Below are 19,973 nucleotides of genomic sequence, written 5' to 3' on the forward strand. Positions count from 1 at the left end.
GGCTGGCTAGTTCATGTGAGTTCTCCGATGAACTAAGGAGAGAAGTACTGAGAGACTTTTTTATTGAAGGAATAGGCCACGCAGGCATATTCCGAAAGCTTATAGAGACCAAGAATTTGACCCTAGAGGCAGCAACACTGGTCGCACAGACATTCTTGGCAGGAGAAGAAGAAACGAGGTTGATCTATACTGCGGGTACGACAACTAACGAAACATTGGAACAAGGGGTTTACAGCGTGAAACAAGCCGCTACCCCCACACACAGACAAAGGCAGGAGACCCAGGAGAGCAGGCCTTCAACAGCAGGCAGTGGCGCCAGAAGCCATCAAGGGCCACATGAACGGCCGTTCACACCTCATCAACCCACAGTGCGAGCAATCAACTACAGACTGAGAGAAGCTCAAGCGAGATCAGCCAGACGCAGCTAATCCTTCAGAAACAATGGAAGAGGTCTATGCTGGAGATGTGGGGGAAGGCACTCAACAAGGGGGTGTCGATGTCAGCATGCTGTTTGCAGAAACTGCAACTACACAGGGCATCGGCTCGCATGTGCAGCAAAACAGCAGCTCGGCTGGGATATGAATCGGAAGGGTCAGAAAGCAGACCAGAAGACGGTGGGGACAGTGCCCGGGACACCGAGGTTCAGTGGGTCAACACGATCAATGTTCACTGTTCTTACAACAAGATGCCTCCAATAATGATGAGGGTCCTACTCAACGGGATACCCGTCAGTATGGAACTGGAACGGGAGCTAGTCAATCTCTCATGAGCGTCCAACAATTTGAACAGCTGTGGCCGCACAAAAGCAACAGACCAAAACTCACAAGGGTCGACACCAAACTAAGGATCTATACCAAAGAAATCATTCCAGTCCTTGGCAGCGCCATGCTCTCAGTCACACACAAAGGGACGGTGAACCGACTTCCCCTGTGGATTGTCCCCGGAGATCTCCCAGCACTGTTGGGGAGAAGCTGGCTGGCAAAACTAAATTGGAAATGGGATGATGTTCACGCCATGTCGTCAGAGGAACGGACCTCCTGCTCAACAGTTCTAAGTCGTTTTGAACATCTCTTTCAGCCAGGTGTGGGCACCTTCAAAAGGGCTAAAGTTAGAATCTACATCAGAATGCCAGACTGATCCATCACAAGGCTAGAGCTGTGCCTTATGTGATGAGGGAAAAGATTGAACATGAACTGAACCGGCTTCTGCGGGAAGGCATTATCTCACCCGTGGAATTTAGCGACTGGGCAAGTCCCATCGTCCCCGTCATGAAGCCTGATGGATCCGTACGAATCTGTGGGCATTACAAGTCTACCATAAACAGAGTCTCCCTACAGGACCAATACCCGCTGCCCAGAGCGGAGGACCTATTTGCCACGTTGGCTGGAGGAAAACTTTTCTCGAAATTAGATCTCACATCTGCGTATATGACGCAAGAACTGACCGAAGAGTCTAAGCTACTCACCACCATCAACACACATCGAGGCCTTTTTATGTACAATCGATGCCCATTCGGCATCAGGTCGGCAGCTGCTATATTCCAGCGCAACATGGAGAGTCTGCTCAAGTCCATCCCGGGGACGGTGGTATTTCAAGACGACATACTCATCACGGGCAGGGACACCGACTCTCATCTCCGCAATCTTGAGGAAGTACTAAGTCGATTGGATTGGGTAGGCCGAAGAGTTAAGAAATCCAAGTGTTTGTTTCTCGCGCCAGAGGTTGAATTTTTGGGCAGAAGGATTGCCACTGATAGAATCCGCTCAACCGAATCCAAAACCGAAGCGATTCGCCTGGCACCCAGGCCCCGGAATGTCTCGGAACTGTACGCCTTTCTCAGGCTGCTCAATTACTTTGGGAACTTTATGCAGAACTTGAGCACGCTGCTGGAGCCTCTCCATGTGCTACTCAGAAAGGGGTGCGATTGGTTTTAGGGGGATGCCCAATAACCTGCCTTCAATAAGGCATGCAACCTTCTATGTTCCAACAGTGTTTTAGCCTTTTTTGATCCAGGTAAAAAGCTAATTCTTACATGTAATGCGTCAGCGTACGGGGTTGGGTGCGTTTTACAGCACGTTAATGATGCAGGTAAATAGCAATCCATTGCTTATGCCTCCAGGTCACTTTCGCGGGCGGAGCGCAGGTACGGTATGGTTGAGAAGGAGGCGCTCGCGTGCGTGCACGGTGTCAAAAAGATGCACCAATACCTTTTCGGGGCCAAGTTTGCATTAGAAACCGACCACAAACCCCTCACGTCCCTCCTATCTGAGAGCAAGGCAATAAACGCCAACGCCTCGGCGCGTATTCAGCGGTGGGCACTCATGCTGGCGTCTTACGACTACACGATAAGGCACAGACCAGGCACAAACAACTGTGCCGACGCGCTTAGCAGGCTACCCCTGGTGACCACGGAAGGGTCTGACGAACAGGACTGTGAGATGGTCATGGCAATCATTAAACAAGGCATGCTAAAAATCCAAGGTCCCACGCTGCAGAGCCACCTGTCGCGACTGCTGCTGGCATACAGATCTCGTCTGCATTCGTTGACTGGGGTTCCCCCTGCGCAACTATTGATGAAACGAACATTAAAGACGAGGCTCTCGTTAATCCTCCCAGACATGCATGAAATTGTTGAGGCAAAGCGCCGGAAGCTAACTGAGTACCATGACACAAATTCGAGGGGGAGGTGGAATGAGATAGGGGACAAAGTGTTTGTGCTAAACTATGGCAGGGGTCCCAAATGGCTTGCACGGACAGTAACAGGCAAGGAAGGAAACAGGCTATTGGTTGTACAAATGGACAATGGCCAAACCTTCCGGAGGCATGGAGACCAAGTAAAAAGTAGATTCACTGATAACATTGAAGAACCAGAGGCAGACTACAATGTGGAACTCACACCACACCTGGTGGACAGACAGGTGGAACAACCTGAGGAAAGGGCAGTCTCAACAGACAGCCCAGGCGAGATACCAGCAATTACACCGAACGAAAAACAGGCACCAAGGCAAACAACTGAACCACAACTAAGATGCTTCATGCGAGAGCGTAGACCACCTGAGAGACTGAATCGAAAAAGACAATAAGACCTTGGGGGAGAGTGATGTCATGTATCGTACATAAGAACATAAGAACATAAGAATTAGGAACAGGAGTAGGCCATCTAGCCCCTCGAGCCTAATAAGATCATGGCTGATCTGGTCGTGGACTCAGCTCCACTTACCCGCCCTCTCCCCGTAACCCTTAATTCCCTTATTGCTTAAAAATCTATCTATCTTTGACTTGAAAACATTCAATGAGCCAGCCTCAACTGCTTCCTTGGGCAGAGAATTCCACAGATTCACAACCCTCTGGGAGAAGAAATTCTTTCTCAACTCGGTTTTAAATTGGCTCCTCCGTATTTTGAGGCTGTGCCCCCTAGTTCTAGTCTCCCCGACCAATGGAAACAACCTCTCTGCCTCTATCTTGTCTATCCCTTTCATGATTTTAAATGTTTCTATAAGATCACCCCTCATCCTTCTGAACTCCAAGGAGTAAAGACCCAGTCTACTCAATCTATCATCATAAGTTAACCCCCTCATTTCTCGAATCAGCCTAGTGAATCTGTATCCCTTCCAAAGCTAGTATATCCTTCCTTAAGTAAGGTGACCAAAACTGCACGCAGTACTCCAGGTGCGGCCTTACCAATACCTTATACAGTTGCAGCAACACCTCCCTGCTTTTGTACTCCATCCCTCTCGCAATGAAGGCCAACATTCCATTCGCCTTCCTGATTACTTGCTTCACCTGCAAACTAACCTTTTGGGATTCATGCACAAGGACCAATTGTGGAGCAGTGGAGGCGTATCCTGCACAGTTGGAGCTGAGCTGCTGAGAGAGGAGCAGCTACCAACCTTAGCTCCTGCCTGGAAGGCCTGGAGAGCCCTGAGAACAGCCCAGGAAGAGAAGGAAGGAAGGGGCTTCACCACCAACTTTCACCCAGAGGGAGAGGAGGGAGGCAGAAAACTTTGAACACTTTACCATTTCTACAAAGAGTTGGAGAGAGGGGGAAAGACCAACAACAAAATCCAGTGTGGAAGGAGGGAGACTCTACCATTCTACAGGTGGGTGTATTGGTGCAGTCCCCAATAGACTTTGTTGTATCGGTGGGGGGAGGAAAGAAGATCACTGAGGGCCGGAACATCGCGGGGGGTGTGTGTGTGTGGAAGTGTGTGTGGGGGCCTTGCTTACAACTGGGCCCCACACACAATTGAACCCCCACCCAATTGCCTAGCCTGGGATAGCTGGAGCTACCAGGCTGAAGATTTTTCTTAATCACCCTATTAACATCGTTAGGAGTGTGTGCCTGGTGGCTCGAGCTGCCCCAGGTGAAGACGTCTTCTCCCCTCACCCGAAGACCACCCCAAAGACTATTTGATTTTTGCCATCTGGGGATTGCACCCACCCACAGCTGTGAGGGGAGACCTGCCCTCGCAGTTCCCCCCCCTTCCCCCCCCCCTCTCTCTATCTCTCTCTCTCTGTCTCTCCCCTCTCTCTCTGAGACCCCTTCCTCCTAATTTAAAAAAAAACAGAACAATTGAGACAACTGAGCAGAGGGAGCAAGGCCCCTCCCCAATTGCCAACTAGGGGAGAGGTGTGCCTCGTTAAGAGCTCCTCTGCTCAGTCAATATACGAGGCCAATAAAGACCATTAAGGCCTGTGACTTTGGGGTGGGTGTAGCCCTTAAAGGGACCCTGTGATGGCGACCCCATCCACGCCGGTGGCAGGGCCAGCGAGGACATATGCGCAGGTGGCAACCGCTTCCACGGCACCTCCTGCGCCACCCGCTGCCCTGCCACCATTCAGACTTATAACCAGGAAACACGGGGTCAAGAGCTACACTCACCCCACAATGAGCATCGAGGAGTGCGTGCGGGCGATGGCTGGGGTAGTCGGCCCCTCGGCCATTGTCGCAGCCTCCAAGATGTCTGGGAAGGCTGTGTTCTTCCTGGGGTCGGAGCGAGCGGTGTCCCTGGCCCTCGAAAAGGGGCTCACAGTGGGCGGGACGTTCCTGCCGGTGGATCCTCTCGAGGCCACCACGCAGAGGGTCATCGTGTCGAACGTCCCGCCCTTTGTTCCCGCTGAGCTCCTCCTCCCTCACCTACAACAACTGGGGGAGGTAAGGTCAGGGGTCAACCCCATACCGCTCGGCCTCAGGGAGAACAGCCTGCGCCACGTGTTCTCTTTCCGCCGCCAGCTCTTTGTCCGGCTGGCGCGGGAGGAGACGACGGAGGGTAGTTTTAATGTGGTGCACGAGGGGACTGCCTACCGCGTCTTCTGGACGTCGGACGGCGTGCGGTGCCATGCCTGTAGGGAGGTGGGGCATGTTCGTAAGAACTGCCCCGCCTCCAAGGCCGCCAAACCACCGAAGGCGGCCAAGGCTGGCGCCGCCGCCACCCCTCCCCCTAGTTGCGTCCGCGTGCCAGGAGCCGTAGGTGCGCGGGCATCGTCGGAGGCCTTTGTTTTCAGGGCCTCCGGCGGGGGGGAGGGAGAGCGTCCGAACGGAAAGAGGGCGCGGAACAAGGAGAAACATCTAGAGGCGGGTCCCCTCAGTGCGCCAGAAAGATTGACCACCGCGCTCGGCCCAACCCAGCCACTGGCGAGCGCGGGGTGCCCTGAGCCCGTGCCCGAGCCCTTGAACAACACCACAGAGGGGCCCGGGCGCGGGCAAGAAAAGGAAAAGGGGGGGGCGGAGCGGGAGGCCTCGGCAGACATGGAGGTCTCCCTGCCTCAGCGCACCTCCAGCAACAAAAGGAGGCGCCACTCCGTTGAGGCGGAGGGGGAACAACATCCCTCCGTGGAGGAGTCGGTGCCCGCCGCGTGTCCCGCGTCCCCCACCAGTGCCCCCAAGCAGCGCCGTAGGCGGGAGGAGTCTGTCCCCGGGGAGGGTGAGACAGTTCAGGCTGCCCAGCCTCTGCCTCCCGGGGATGGCGTGGAAGATCTGCCTGTCGTGGGGGGCGTGGGGACCGCGGAAGAATGCATTGCTGCCGGGCCGGGCGTCCCGGGGACTGAGGCGGGCGGGGCCGAAAAGGCCGAACCTGAGCCCGCCCAGCCAATACCCAACTTCCCCCGGGAGTCGCTCGACCCGGCAGAAAATGAAACGAATGATTTTTATGACACTGTAGATGCTGGGCCGGGGGGTGGCAGCGGGGAGGGGGAGGAACACCCACCCTCGCCCCTTGCTTTGGAGCTGGAGCACTTGGGGAGCCTGGGGATTTCCTATGGCTGGGTCTCTCCTTGTTCCCCGGTTCCTGGGGCGGAGGGGGAACCCCTTCCGCTGTCATTTCCCAACCCAGCACCATTTTTAAAAGAGCCCAGTGGGGACTCCTCTGCCGACGATCCTGGGGGTGGGATCGGGGCAGAGCCAGGGCCGGTTGGAGCGGCCGGGTCATTTGCCGTACCTTGTGCGGCCACCTCCACCTGGGGGAAAGTCTGGCGACCGGGGAGATGCCCCTCTCTTGGCGCAGGGCAGTCATCGTCCTGCTGCCTAAGAAGGGCGATCTCCGCCTCCTTAAGAACTGGCGCCCGGTCTCCCTCCTCAGCACGGACTACAAAATCTTCGCCAGGGCGATGTCTGCTCGCCTTGGTGCCGTGCTGGACCACATGATCCACCCCGACCAGTCCTACACGGTCCCGGGCCGGACAATCCACGATAACATCCATCTGGTCCGGGACCTCATCCATTGTTCCCAGGAGGCTGGTCTGTCGGTCGCCTTCCTATCCCTCGAACAAGAGAAGGCGTTCAACAGGGTGGATCACGACTATCTGCTCGGAACTCTGCGTGCTTTCGGGTTCGGGACGCATTTCGTCGCCCGGATCCGACTTTTGTACGCCGCCGCGGAGTGTCTGATTAAGGTTAACGGGTCCTTGATGGCGCCCCTTCGCTTTAGGAGAGGGGTGCGCCAGGGATGCCCCATGTCTGGCCAGTTATATGCCGTTTGCGTGGAGCCTTTCCTGCGCCTCTTGCGGATGAGGTTGACGGGACTGGCTCTGCAAGGGCCGGACGTGGGGGTCGTCCTCTCGGCTTACGACGATGACGTGCTCCTCGCGGTAGAGGATCCCGCTGACCTGCGGAGGATGCGTGAGTGCCAGGAGATTTACTCGGCCGCGTCCTCCGCCAGGATCAACTGGGAGAAATGTTCCGGACTCCTGGTGGGTCAGTGGCGGGTGGACTCCCTGCCGGAGGAGCTCAGGCCTTTTGCCTGGAGCACGACCCATCTCCTCTATCTGGGAGTCTACCTTAGCCCCGACGAGGGAGCCTGGCCGGCGAACTGGCAGGAGCTGGAGGCCACGCGGCCGATGCCATCGAGTCGCTAAAAACAGCTCTGGGCCCTGACTCCGTTAGGTGCATCGAGGAGGCTCAAGCACGTGGGGAGATCCCGTCCGAACTGACCCCCGTCCGGACGGAATTCCTCATCGGCGCCAAACCCCGGAACCTCCCTCGGGGGCCGGCGCCTCACAACTTGAGCCGCCTCGGGGAAATCCCCTCCGTGCCCTTCAGTTCCGCGCGGAGGGGTTTCCTGTACGGGCTGCTCCTGCACACTCTCAACTTTGCCATCCTCGCCGGCCGTCCGGACACGCCATGGCGTACCATCTTGCCGTCCGGAGGAGGCGGGGGTCCCCGATGGAGGGCACTCTATGCAGGGGTCCTCCCACTATTCATCGGGGACTTGGCCTGGAGGGTGGTGCACGGAGCAGTGCCGTGCAACAAATTTTTAAGCCGGTTCACGGACTCCCAGGCCGCCTGCAATTTCTGTGGTCTGGAAGAGTCCGTGTTCCATGTTTTTATGGAATGCACAAGGTTGCAGCCCCTGTTTTATTATTTGAAGGGGCTGCTCCTGAAATTCTGGCTGCACTTCAGTCCCACTCTCCTGATCTTTGGGCACCCTGTGCGGAGGGGAGCAGGTAGGTCCGAAGGCCTCCTCGTAGGACTGCTCCTGGGCACGGCCAAGGGTGCCATCAGCCGGTCCAGGCAGCGGGCGGTCGAGGGGGTCGTTCAACCTGACTGGCTGCCTCTCTTCTGCTCTTACATCCGGTCCAGGGTGTCCTTGGAGATGGAGCACGCGGTGTCCACCGGTACGCTCACGGCCTTCCGCGAGAGGTGGGCACCGGAGGGACTGGAGTGCATCATCACGCCCGGCAACCAAATTTTAATTTGATTTTACGTTTTAAAGTTTAATTTGTTTTAATTGCCGGTGCTTTTAGTGTCCCCCTTCCCTTTTATAGGGGGCACTGGGGAAAAATTGTGATTTTAGTGCCAAAAAAAAAAAAAAAAAAGAAAAACACAAAAAAAAAGGAAAAAAAAAAAGGGCCTTGTAAATGTCTGGTGTGTCACTCAGGTAGGGTGGCATGGTTTAATGTTTTTTTGTTTTTGCAGATAAACTCCAAAAAGAGTTTCATGCACAAGGACCAATTGTGGAGCAGTGGAGGCATGTCCTGCACAGTTGGAGCTGAGCTGCTGAGAGAGGAGCAGCTACCAACCTTAGCTCCTGCCTGGAAGACCTGGAGAGCCCTGAGAACAGCCCAGGAAGAGAAGGAAGGAAGGGGCTTCACCACCAACTTTCACCCAGAGGGAGAGGAGGGAGGCAGAAAACTTTGAACACTTTACCATTTCTACAAAGAGTTGGAGAGAGGGGGAAAGACCAACAACAAAATCTAGTGTGGAAGGAGGGAGACTCTACCATTCTACAGGTGGGTGTATTGGTGCAGTCCCCAATCGACTTTGTTATATCGGTGGGGGGAGGAAAGAAGATCACTGAGGGCCGGAACATCGCGGGGGGTGTGTGTGTGTGGAAGTGTGTGTGGGGGTCTTGCCCACAGCTAGGCCCCACACACAATTGAACACCCCTCCCCCATTGCCTAGCCTGGGATAGCTGGAGCTACCAGGCTCAAGAAAATTTACCACCTATTTAACATCGTTAGGAGTGTGTGCCTGGTGGCTCTAGCTGCCCCAGGTGAAGACATCTTCTCCCCTCACCCGAAGACCACCCCCAAAGACTATTTGTGTTTTGCCATCTGGGGATTGCACCCACCCACAGCTGCGAGGGGAGACCTGCCCTCGCAGTTCCCCCCCCTTCCCACCCCCCTCTCTCTTTCTCTGTTTCTCCCCTCTCTCTCTGAGACCCCTTCCTCCTAATTTAAAAAAATATAAAACAATTAAGACAACTGAGCAGAGGGAGCAAGGCCCCTCCCCAATTGCCAACTAGGGGAGAGGTGTGCCTCGTTAAGAGCTCCTCTGCTCAGTCAATATACTTTGGGGTGGGTGTAGCCCTTAAAGGGACCCCGTGATGGCGACCCCATCCACGCCGGTGGCAGGGCCAGCGAAGACATATGCGCAGGTGGCAACCGCTTCCACGGCACCTCCTGCGCCACCCGCTGCCCTGCCACCTTTTACATTAATAACAAAGAAACACGGGGTCAAGAGCTACACTCACCCCACAATGAGCATTGAGGAGTGCGTGCGGGCGATGGCTGGGGTAGTCGACCCCTCGGCCATTGTCGCAGCCTCCAAGATGTCTGGGAAGGCCGTGTTCTTCCTGGGGTCAGAGCGGGCGGTGTCCCTGGCCCTTGAAAAGGGGTTCACGGTGGGCGGGACATTCCTGCCGGTGGACCCTCTCGAGGCCACCGCGCAGAGGGTCATCGTGTCAAACGTCCCGCCCTTTGTTCCCGCTGAGCTCCTCCTCCCTCACCTACACCAACTGGGGGAGGTAAGGTCGGGGATCAACCCCATACCGCTCGGCCTCAGGGAGAACAGCCTGCGCCATGTGTTCTCCTTCCGCCGCCAGCTCTTTGTCCGGAACAAGGAGAAACATCTCGAGGTGGGTCCCCTCAGTGCGCCAGAAAGTTTGACCACCGCGCTCAGCCCAACCCCGTCACCGGCGAGCGCGGGGTGCCCTGAGCCCGTGCCCGAGCCCTTGACCAATACCGCAGAGGGGCTCGGGCGAGGGCAAGATAAGGAAAAGGGGGGGGCGGAGCGGGAGGCCTCGGCAGACATGGAGGTCTCCCTGCCTCCGCGCACCCCCAGGAACAAAAGGAGGCACCGCCCCAATGAGGCGGAGGGGGAACAACATCCCTCCGCGGAGGAGGCTGTGCCCGCCGCGTGTCCCGCGTCCCCCACCAGCGCCCCCAAATTGCGCTGTAAGCGCGAGGAATCTGTCCCCGGGGAGGGTGAGGCAGTCGAGGCTGCCCAGCCGCTGCCTTCTGGGGATGGCGTGGAAGATCTGCCTGTCGTAGGGGGCGTGGGGCCAGCGGAAGAATGCGTAGCCGCCGGGTCGAGCGTCCCGGGGACTGAGGCGGGCGGGGCCGAAAAGGCCGAACCTGAGCCCGCCCAGCCAAGACCCAACTTCCCCCGGGATTTGCTCGACTCGGCAGAAACTGAAAATGCCAATTTTATTGAATCCGTACACGCTGGGCTGGGGGGTGGCGGCGGGGAGAGAGAAGAACAACAACCCTCGCCCCCTACTGTGGAGCTGGGGGAATTGGAGGACCTGGAACATTACTTTGACCAGGTCTCTCCCTGTTCCCCGGTTCCTGGGGCAGAGGGGGAACCCCTTCCGCTGTCGCTTCCCGACCCAGCACCAATTTTAAAAGAGCCCAGTGGGGACTCCTCTGCCGACGATCCTGGGGGTGGGATCGGGGCAGAGCCAGGGCCGGATGGAGCGGCCGGGCCGTTTGCCGTACCTCGTGCGGTCGACGGGCCGGATGCTAGCGGCGACCTCCCGGAGGGGGACGGGGACTCAGTGGAGGACGCGGGTGAAGATCTCGAGTCCATCGCCAGTGAGGCGGTGGATCTGCTCGCGGCCGCCACTGAGACCCTCCTCATTCCCGTAGAGGAACTCCGGGACTTTTTGGTCCAGTGCCGGGGTCGCCGCGACCAAGCCCGTCTGGCCCTGGAAAGATGATCCGAGCCGGGGCTGCTCGTCGCGTCCGTCCGCGCCGCCGCTAAAACCATGGCCGCGGGCGGGCCCTTATCAAAGGGTCAGGGCCTTGAGCTGCGCCGGCTCAAAAAGTTCCTCGCTGGGCTGCTGAAGGAGTGGAGGTTAACAAACGACTCCACTCCTCTCCCACAATAGGTTAGGTAGAGGTTGCACTATACTTTTGCCATGAAGATAACCATAGCCAGTCTCAACATCAACGGCAGCAGAGAGGCACGCCGTAGATTTAACAATTTTTCGCTCCTGCGGGAGGGGAAATATGCGGTGTGCTTCCTGCAAGAAACCCACACCGTTCCGGGAGACGAAGCCACGTGGCTCCTGGAATGGCAAGGAGAGGTCCGCATGAGCCACCTCACCGCCACTTCTAGTGGGGTGGCCATCTTGCTGGGCCCACATTTTCAGCCGGAGATCTTGGGGGTCGAGGAGCCCGTGCCAGGCCGCTTGCTGCACGTAACGGTTCGCCTGGGGGACGTGCCGCTCCATCTCGTGAACGTGTACGCCCCTCAGCCCGGCCCGCAGCAGACGCGCTTCATTGAACAGGTGTCCGCTCTTCTTGGCTCCGTCGACGTCGGCGACTGCATTGTCCTCGGGGGGGGATTTTAACTGCACCCTCGAGGCGAGGGACCGCTCCGGTGCCCCGCAGTGCATGACGGCGATGGAGAAGTTGAGGGACCTGGTCGGGTCCTTCGACTTGGTGGACGTCTGGCGAAATCTCCACCCCGACTCCAGCGCCTTTACTTGGGTGAGGCCTGGAGTAGGATGGTCCAGAGTTGACCGCCTTTATGTGTCTCGGGCATAAGTTTCCTGCGTCCCGGCGGCCTCCATGCGGCCGGTGCCATGTTCGGACCACCACCTGGTGTGGGCGGAGCTCGCTTCGCTCCGCGCGAGGACGGGGTCCGCGTACTGGCACTTTAACAACCGGCTGCTGGAGGACGTGCGGTTCCAGGATTCGTTCCGTCGATTCTGGTCCGACTGGAGAAGGAAGCAGGGGGGCTTCCCCTCCTTGAGGCTATGGTGGGACGTGGGCAAGGCTCACGTCCGTGTCTTCTGTCAAGAGTACGCGAGGGGGTCGACCGAGAGGCGGGCGGCCAGGGTCTGGCGCCTAGAAAAAGAGGTGCTCGACCTGGAATCCCGTCTCGGTCAAGTCGTCCAGGACCCGGCCCTGCGGACGGTGTACGAAGCGAAGAAGGCCGCGCTGAAGGACCTGCAGCTCGTCGGGTCCCGAGGCGCGTTCGTGAGGTCGCGGATCCGGTTCCTGCGGGATCTGGACCGCGGCTCCCCCTTCTTCTACTCGCTGGAAAAAAGGCAGAGTGTCCGTAAGCAGCTCTTGACGCTGCTGGCCGACGACGGCTCTCTCGTCTCGGATCTGGAGGGCGTCAACAACAGGGCCCGAGAATATTACGGGGCTCTGTTCTCTCCGGATCCGTCCAGCGAGGAAGCGCGTAGAGTTTTGTGGGAGGACCTGCCGAAGGTCAGCCCGGAGGGCGCCGAAAATTTGGAAGCTCCGCTAAGCCTGGCGGAGCTGACCGGTGCCCTCGACCGGCTCTCGAGGGGAAAATCCCCAGGACTGGACGGGCTGACCGTGGAGTTCCACAGGGCGTTCTGGGACGTCCTGGGGAGCGACTACGCGCGGGACCTGCGGGAAAGTCTGGCGACCGGGGAGATGCCCCTCTCTTGGCGCAGGGCAGTCATCGTCCTGCTGCCTAAGAAGGGCGATCTCCGCCTCCTTAAGAACTGGCGCCCGGTCTCCCTCCTCAGCACGGACTACAAAATCTTCGCCAGGGCGATGTCTGCTCGCCGTGGTGCCGTGCTGGACCACATGATCCACCCCGACCAGTCCTACACGGTCCCGGGCCGGACAATCCACGATAACATCCATCTGGTCCGGGACCTCATCCATTGTTCCCAGGAGGCTGGTCTGTCGGTCGCCTTCCTATCCCTCGACCAAGAGAAGGCGTTCGACAGGGTGGATCACGACTATCTGCTCGGAACTCTGCGCGCTTTTGGGTTCGGGACGCATTTCGTCGCCCGGATCCGACTTTTGTACGCCGCCGCGGAGTGTCTGATTAAGGTTAACGGGTCCTTGACGGCGCCCCTTCGCTTTAGGAGAGGGGTGCGCCAGGGATGCCCCATGTCCAGCCAGTTATACGCCGTTTGCGTGGAGCCTTTCCTGCGCCTCTTGCGGACGAGGTTGACGGGACTGGCTCTGCAAGGGCCGGGCGTGGGGGTCGTCCTCTCGGCTTACGCCGATGACGTGCTCCTCGCGGTAGAGGATCCCGCTGACCTGCGGAGGATGCGTGAGTGCCAGGAGATTTACTCGGCCGCGTCCTCCGCCAGGATCAACTGGGAGAAATGTTCCGGACTCCTGGTGGGTCAGTGGCGGGTGGACTCCCTGCCGGAGGAGCTCAGGCCTTTTGCCTGGAGCACGACCCATCTCCTCTATCTGGGAGTCTACCTTAGCCCCGACGAGGGAGCCTGGCCGGCGAACTGGCAGGAGCTGGAGGCCAAGGTCGCCGCTCGCCTAGGGCGCTGGACAAGACTGCTCCGAGTGCTGTCCTACAGGGGTCGAGCGCTAGTCATAAATCAGCTGGTGGCCGCAATGTTGTGGTACCGGCTGGTCACTTTGACCCCTCCCCTTGCGTTTGTCGCCAAGATACAGAAGAAGCTGGTGGACTTCTTCTGGAACAACAGGAAGCACTGGGTCTCTGCTGCGGACTTGAGTCTCCCGCTTGAGGAGGGCGGTCAGTCGTTGGTGTGCGTCAGCGCCCAGCTCGCGACTTTCCGTCTTCAGACCCTGCAGAGATACCTTTACGTCGAGCCCCCTCCTAGGTGGTGTGCTCTGGCGACGTATTTCTTCCGCCAGAAGCGCGACCTCAATTATGACACACAGCTCCTGTTTGTGAACTTGGGGGGTGTCAGGACCGCCCTCCGGGAGCTGCCTGTCTTTTACAAGGAACTCATCAGGGTCTGGAACAAAGTCTCCACCAAGCGCAGCTCTCCGCCGGCTGGAATGGCGGCCGTCCTGCAGGAGCCGCTGCTCGGGAATCCGTACCTCCACGACCGAGGTTTTATGTGGCGGTCGGAAGAGAGGGCTGTGGCTGGTGAGGTGATCAGGGTCAGGGACCTGCTCGATGGCGGAGGAGCGGGCTGGATGGCGCCAGACACGCTGGCGCGGCGCCTAAATTCTGCCAACGTCCGCCACGCGGCCGATGCCATCGAGTCGTTAAAAACAGCTCTGGGCCCTGACTCCGTTACGTACATCGAGGAGGCTCAAGCACGTGGGGAGATCCCGTCCGAACTGACCCCCGTCCGGACGGAATTCCTCATTGGCGCCAAACCCCGGAACCTCCCTCGGGGGCCGGCACCTCACAACTTGAGCCGCCTCGGGGAAATCCCCTCCGTGCCCTTCAGTTCCGCGCGGAGGGGTTTCCTGTACGGGCTGCTCCTGCACACTCTCAACTTTGCCATCCTCGCCTGCCGTTCGGACACGCCATGGCGTACCATCCTGCCGTCCGGAGGAGGCGGGGGTCCCCGATGGAGGGCACTCTACGCAGGGGTCCTCCCACTATTTGTCGGGGACTTGGCCTGGAGGGTGGTGCACGGAGCAGTGCCGTGCAATAAATTTTTCAGCCGGTTCACGGACTCCCAGGCCGCCTGCAATTTTTGCGGTCTGGAGGAGTCCGTGTTCCATGTTTTTATCGAATGCACGAGGTTGCAGCCCCTGTTCCATTATATGAAGGGGCTGCTCCTGAAATTCTGGCTGCACTTCAGTCCCACTCTCCTGATCTTTAGGCACCCTGTGCGGAGGGGAGCGGGTAGGTCCGAAGGCCTCCTCGTAGGACTGCTCCTGGGCACGGCCAAGGGTGCCATCAGCCGGTCCAGGCAGCGGGCGGTCGAGGGGGTCGTTTAACCTGACTGCCTGCCTCTCTTCCGCTCTTACATCCGGTCCAGGGTGTCCTTGGAGATGGAGCACGCGGTGTCCACCGGTACGCTCGCGGCCTTCCGCGAGAGGTGGGCACCGGAGGGACTGGAGTGCATCATCACGCCCGGCAACCAAATTTTAATTTGATTTTACGTTTTAAAGTTTAATTTGTTTTAATTGCTGGTGCTTTTAGTGTCCCCTTCCCTTTTATAGGGGGCACTGGGGAAAAATTGTGATTTTAGTGCCCAAAAAAAAAAAGAAAAACACAAAAAAAACGGAAAAAAAGGGCCTTTTATATGTCTGGTGTGTCACCCAGGTCGGGTGGCATGGTTTAATGTTTTATGTTTTGCAGATAGACTCTAAAAGAGTTTCATGCACAAGGACCTCCAGGTCTCTCTGCACTACAGCATGTTGTAATTTCTCCCCATTCAAATAATATTCCCTTTTACTGTTTTTTTTCCCAAGGTGGATGACCTCACACTTTCCGACATTGTATTCCATCTGCCAAACCTTAGCCCATTCGCTTAACCTATCCAAATCTCCTTGTAGCCTCTCTGAGTCCTCTACACAACCCGCTTTCCCACTAATCTTAGTGTCATCTGCAAATTTTGTTGCACTACACTCTGTCCCCTCCTCTAGGTCATCTATGTATATTGTAAACAGTTGTGGTCCCAGTACTGATCCCTGTGGCACACCACTAACCACTGATTTCCAACCGGAAAAGGACCCATTTATCCCGACTCTCTGCTTTCTGTTCGCCAGCCAATTCTCTATCCATGCTAATACATTTCCTCTGACTCCGCGTACCTTTATCTTCTGCAGTAACCTTTTGTGTGGCACCTTATCGAATGCCTTTTGGAAATGTAAATACACCACATCCATCGGTACACCTCTATCCACCATGCTCGTTATATCCTCAAAGAATTCCAGTAAGTTAGTTCAACATGATTTCCCTTTCATGAATCCATGCTGCGTCTGCTTGATTGCACTATTCCTATCCAGATGTCCCGCTATTTCTTCCTTAATGATAGTTTCAAGCATTTTCCCCACTACAGATGTTAAACTAACCAGCCTATAGTTACCTGCCTTTTGCCTGCCCCCTTTTTTAAACAGAGGCGTGACATTAGCTGCTCTCCAATCCGCTGGTACCTCCCCAGAGTCCAGAGAATTTTGGTAGATTATAACAAATGCATCTGCTATAACTTCCGCCATCTCTTTTAATACCCTGGGATGCATTTCATCAGGACATGGGGACTTGTCCAACTTCAATCCCATTAGTCTGTCCAGCACTACCTCCCTAGTGATAGTGATCATCTCAAGGTCCTCCCTTCCCACATTCCTATGACCAGCAATTTTTGGCATGGTTTTTGTGTCTTCCACTGTGAAGACGGAAGCAAAATAATTGTTTAAGGTCTCAGCCATTTCCACATTTCTCATTATTAAATCCCCCTTTTCATCTTCTAATGGACCAACATTTACTTTAGTCACTCTTTTCCATTTTATATATCGGTAAAAGCTTTTACTATCTGTTTTTATGTTTTGCGCAAGCTTACCTTCGTAACCTATCTTCCCTTTCTTTATTGCTTTTTTAGTCATTCTTTGCTGTTGCTTAAAATCTTCCCAATCCTCTAGTTTCCCACTAACCTTGGCCACCTTATACGCATTGGTCTTTGATTTGATACTTTCCTTTATTTCCTTGGTTATCCACGGCTGGTTATCTCTTCTCTTGCCGCCCTTCTTTTTCACTGGAATATATTTTTGTTGCGCATTATGAAAGAGCTCCTTAAAAGTCCTCCACTGTTCCTCAATTGTGCCACCGTTTAGTCCTTGTTGCCAGTCTACTTTAGCCAACTCTGCCCTCATCCCACTGTAGTCCCCTTTGTTTAAGCATAGTACTCTCGTTTCTGACACAACTTCCTCATCCTCAATCTGTATTACAAATTCAACCATATTGTGATCACTCATTCTGAGAGGATCTTTTACGAGGAGATCGTTTATTTTTTCTGTCTCGTTACACAGGACCAGATTTAAAATGGCTTGCTCCCTTGTAGGCTCTGTTACATACTGTTCTAAGAAACAATCCCGTATGCATTCTATGAATTCCTCCTTCAGGCTACCCCGTGCGATTTGATTTGACCAATCGATATGTAGGTTAAAATTCCCCATGATTACTGCTGTTCCTTTTTCACATGTCTCCATTATTCCCTTGATTATTGCCCGCCCCACCATGAAGTTATTATTTTGGGGCCTATAAACTACGCCCACCAGTGACTTTTTCCCCTTACTATCTCTAATCTCCACCCACAATGATTCAACATTTTGTTCATTGGAGCCAATATCATCCCTCACAACTGCCCTGATATCATCCCTTATTAACAGAGCTACCCCACCTCCCTTCCCTTCCTGCCTATCTTTCCGAATCGTCAGATACCCCTGTACGTTTAATTCCCAGTCCTGGCCACCTTGCAACCATGTCTCTGTAATGGCCACCAAATCATACCCATTTGTAATGATTTGTGCCGTCAACTCATTTACTTTATTTCTAATGCTGCGTGCATTTAGGTAGAGTGTTTTCATCCTAGTTTTTAAACCATGATTTTTAGTTTTTACCCCTCCTGCAGCCCTTTTATATTCAGTGGTCCTTTTTGTTTCTTGCCTTTGGTTTCTCTGCCCTCCACTTTTACTCATCTCTTTTCTGTCTTTTGTTTTTGTCTCCTTTTTGTTTCCCTCTGTTTCCCTGTATTGGTTCCCATCCCCCTGCCATATTAGTTTAACTCCTCACCAACAGCACTAGCAAACACTCCCCCTAGGACATTGGTTCCGTTCATGCCCAGACCGTCCGGTTTGTACTGGTCCCACCTCCCCCAGAACCTGTTCCAATGCCCCACGAATTTGAATCCCTCCCTGCTGCACCACTGCTCAGGCCACGTGTTCATCTGTGCTATCCTGCGATTCCTACTCTGACTAGCACGCGGCACTGGTCGCAATCCCGAGATTACTATTTTTGAGGTCCTACTTTTTAATTTAACTCCTAGCTCCTTAAATTCGTCTCGTAGGACCTTATCCCTTTTTTTACCTATGTCGTTGGTACCAATGTGCACCACGACAACTGGCTGTTCTCCCTCCCTTTTCAGAATGTCCTGCATTCGCTCGGAGACATCCTTGATCCTTGCACCAGGGAGGCAACATACCATCCTGGACTCTCGATTGCGGGCGCAGAAACGCCTATCTATTCCCCTTATGATTGAATTCCCTATCACTATCGCTCTCCCACTCTTTTTTATGCCCTCCTGTACAACAGAGCCAGCCACGGTGCCATGAACTTGGCTGCTGTTGCTCTCCCCTAATGAGTCATCTCCCTCAGCAGCACTCAAAACAGTGTATACTGTACACGACTGTATATAACTGTATCTTACCATGCTATACATGACTGTAACTAGATATGACCTGTAACCACAAGCATACCTTACCACCAGGGGTGCACTTGCAGAAGACACTGCATACCTGTTCCACACAGGTATATAAAGGCAGGTCTCAGGCAAGTGTGGCACTTGAGAGCTGTGAAATAAAGGTGCAGGTCCAGAGTGACCTTGACTTCAGCATGTGCCTCGTGTAAGTCTGTACTGCAGGGTCAGGACTTTACAGAGCCAATGTACAACAGCGAGTACAGGGGTGATGGGTGAGCGGGACTTGGTGCGAGTTAGGACATGGGCAGCCAGGTTTTGGATCACCTCAAGTTTGCGTAGGGTAGAATGTGGGAGGCCAGCCAGGAGTGCGTTGGAATAGTCAAGTCTAGAGGTAACAAAGGCATGGATGAAGGTTTCAGCAGGAGATGAGCTAAGGCAGGGTCGGAGATGGGCAATGTTACGGAGGTGGAAATAGGTGGTTTTAGTTATGCAGTAGATGTGGTTGGAAGCTCATTTCAGGATCAAATATGACACCTTGGTTACAAACCGTCTGGTTCAGCCTTAGACAGTTGCTGGGGAGAGGGGTGGCGTTGACAGCTAGGGAACAGAGTTTGTGGCGGGGACTGAAGACAATGGCTTTGGTCTTCCCAATATTCAATTGGAGAAAATTTCTGCTCATCCAGAACTGGATGTCGGACAAGCAGTCTGACAATTTAGAGACTGTGGAGGGGTTGAGAGAAGTGGTGGTGAGGTGGAGCTGGGTGTCGTCAGCGTACATGTGGAAACTGACGCTGTGTTTTCGGATGATGTCGCCAAGGGACAACATGTAGATGAGAAATAGGAGGGGGCCAGGGATAGATCCTTGGAGGACACCAGAGGTAACAATGTGGGGGTGGGAAGAGAAGCTGTTGCAGGTGATTCTCTTGCTATGATTGGATAGCTAAGAATAGAACCAGGCGAGTGCAGTCCCACCCAGCTGGACGATGGTGGAGAGGCGTTGGAGGAGGATGGAGTGGTCAACCGTGTCAAAGGCTGCAGACAAGTCAAGAAGGACGAGGACGGATAGTTTGCCTTTATCACAGTCACAAAGGATGTCATTTTGACTTTGATGAGAGCCGTTTCGGTACTGTGGCAGGGGCGGAAACTGGATTGGAGGGATTCAAACATGGAGTTCCGGGAAAGATGGGCACGGATTTGGGAGGCGACAACATGTTCAAGTACTTTGGAGAGGAAAGGGAGGTTGGAGAGGGGGTGGTAGTTTGCAAGGATGGAGGGGTCAAGGGTTGGTTTTTTGAGGAGAGGGGTGATGACAGCAGATTTGAGGGAGAGGGGGACAGTACCTGAGGAGAGAGAACCGTTAACAATGCCAGCTAACATAGGAGCCAGGAAAGGAAGTTGGGTGGTCAGCAGTTTGGTGGGAATAGGATCGAGGGAGCAGGAAGTGGGTCTCATGGACAGGATGAGCTCGGAAAGGTCGAGAGGAGATCGGGCCTCGGCAAAACCAACAGAGAAATCCTACGAAGATTTGTGTACGCTGGTCCGGGAGCACCTAAATCCTAAGGAAAGCATTTTGATGGCGAGATATTGGTTCTACACATGTCAACGATCAAAGGACCAGGAAGTGACAAGCTATATCGCCGAACTAAGGCGCTTTGCAGGACATTGTGAGTTTGA

This window comes from Pristiophorus japonicus, chromosome 14, assembly GCF_044704955.1.
Source record: "Pristiophorus japonicus isolate sPriJap1 chromosome 14, sPriJap1.hap1, whole genome shotgun sequence".
Taxonomy (NCBI): Eukaryota; Metazoa; Chordata; class Chondrichthyes; family Pristiophoridae; genus Pristiophorus; species Pristiophorus japonicus.